We start from the raw sequence: 2,500 nt of genomic DNA, 5'->3' as shown, positions 1-2,500 counted from the left end.
TTTGATTATACCAGACATAAACTGGAGCACCAAGTACCTGTCCGGTTAAAGAGTGTGTGCTGCGCGCGCGCGCACAGCACACACACAGAAACAACCCCCCAAATATTTATACTTAATTCATATTGGCTGCAAACAATATTCTGTGAACCATCTATATTGGCGTTTTGGTCAGGATTATAAACTTCGTGAATTATAGGAAGAGTAGATTCAAGATATATATAAAACATAAACAATAAGAAAAAAAACAAGCAAAAAGCATGAATATCATAAAAAAACCGTTTACTACTACTACTACTACTACTACATTAACACGTATTATGATAAACAATAAGTGAATTAGAAAAGTGATTATGTGTTTCTAACTACAGTGACCTAGTTACTGATCAGCATTAGTGACCCAGGTTTGGAACACTGTTGAAGTTACGAAGTACCAAATACACACACGATAGAGAGAGAGAGAGATAGAGAGAGAGAGAGAAAGAGAGAGAGAGATGTACTGCTTCGTTGTTGGTGATATCAACAAGACAAGTACTCCATCCAGTGAGAGATAAATATTTAATACACACAAGATTTAAACACGAGTTACAATCAGTTTCATGTCTCTGAAAATACGAAATAACATTGTGTGTGTGTGTGTTAGTGTGAGATACACATCTATCTAATGATGAAGACACACTAGTGCCAATCTCCATGCACACACACACACACAAGAGTGGGAGAAGCGATATAGAGCAGGATTTTGCTCCAACTTGTTCACCATAATCTAGTTTATTTGCCTGTCTCTCACGCCTTCCATCCACATACAACAATACAGCCTGCTAATAGAATAGTAGTAGTCTTCTACCTACGTCTCCAGTAGAAACTCTTAACTTTATATAGTGCCGCACGCTTAGTGTCTCTTCTCACACCCATCGTATCACACAAACTGCATTATTATCATCATAAACTAATCGATAACACATTATTTAATCTATCACAAGACAACTAACTACTCTTGAATATTAGAATATTCTTTTGTTGGGTTTTCTTTTTCCCTTCTTTCTTTCCAGATTATAGTTGGACATCAAATACTTCCACTGTTTTAGAACACGGTACTATAGTCGCTATTCGAAGCCTCGAGACACGAAAGCTAAATTAATCGAAACTTCGAACATGCATTTTCGTCTCAAGAACTATATTTTTGTTGTTATTTCAACCCCCATTCAACACTGATCGCAGTCATTTGACAAAAGGATTCAAACAGCTATATCCGTTATATTTGCCCGTTATTCAGAAATAGCTTATCTAGGACTATCCATTATCCAGGACTATTTTATCTTCAAGACGATGATATGAGTGAAGTTTTACTGTTATTTCTAGCAGGTAAAGTGCAATATTGAAACTCCCTCGTTGGCTAACTAGAAATAACAGCTAACTTAAACTCATATCACATCCCACTGTCTTTAAAACGAACAGGGAAAAGCATTGTACAGTGTCGACCCAAATATACTGTATCTGTTAGAGTCTTAAAAAATTTTTTTTTTTTAAGAGACGATTATTCCAAAATGAAAGGTTTTGGTCAGGCATGGGCAATCCGAAATGGCGCAAATAATGAAAAATTACCTTCGATTTTTTTTTCTTTTAATAGTGTGGACCGCCTGATAAACATTGTGCAGTGGTTCACAAGCAGGGTCCATATAAGATTTTTGGGGATCCATGCAGCAAAATAGGAAATTGTATTTTAGGGGCCCTTGGAAAACCATTTTGATCTAGATGTGTGTATTGTTACGTATTGCAAGAAACAGGTAGGTTCTTTCTCTACCTGGTTCAAACTACACAATGTGTGAAAAACAAAATGGGAATTTTGAAAAAAGTTTCTATAAAACTAGTTTTTAATCATCGAAAGGCAACGGGGGTCCACCAAAATAAAATATAGATAGAAAAAAAAATGGGTTGAAGACCCTTGAGTTATGTGTCTCAGCCGGTAATTTGATACCCGGTATTTTGACTTCGGTAATTTGACTGCCAATCAATTTCACCCTCGATGTTAGGAAAAAACCCCCAAAACGTTGAATAAAGATACAATAAAACCAAATCGACTCTGAGGGGATTGGGGGGGCCACTTACTTTTGCCTGACGCCAGTTTCTTATATTGCGACTTACATACGAAGAGGGAGGCATGAGAGCCATTTCATTTTCATCAAGCTTTTCACAAATGGTCGCAATTAACGAACGGGAAGATTCCTGGGAAGCAGCTGCTTGTGCTTTCAGGTCCGCTAAAGTTTTGCGAACTTTGGGCATTGAGGCACACGAATTATGAAGATGTTCACCAACGCGCTTAAGTATGGTATAATATTCATCGCGTGTCATGGTATGGACTCGAGCTTTACAAGACCTAATTTCACATTTCCAGTAAGTCTTAGATCCATCGGCATTTTTTTTCTGCATTTCATATATGTAATTCATATCATCCACAAGTTTCTTCCCTCCGCGGATACTGTTAAATACGTGAGGCATGGTA

This window comes from Octopus bimaculoides, chromosome 24 (assembly GCF_001194135.2).
Source record: "Octopus bimaculoides isolate UCB-OBI-ISO-001 chromosome 24, ASM119413v2, whole genome shotgun sequence".
In the NCBI taxonomy this organism is placed as follows: Eukaryota; Metazoa; Mollusca; class Cephalopoda; order Octopoda; family Octopodidae; genus Octopus; species Octopus bimaculoides.
Note: the sequence above shows the minus strand (reverse complement) of the source record.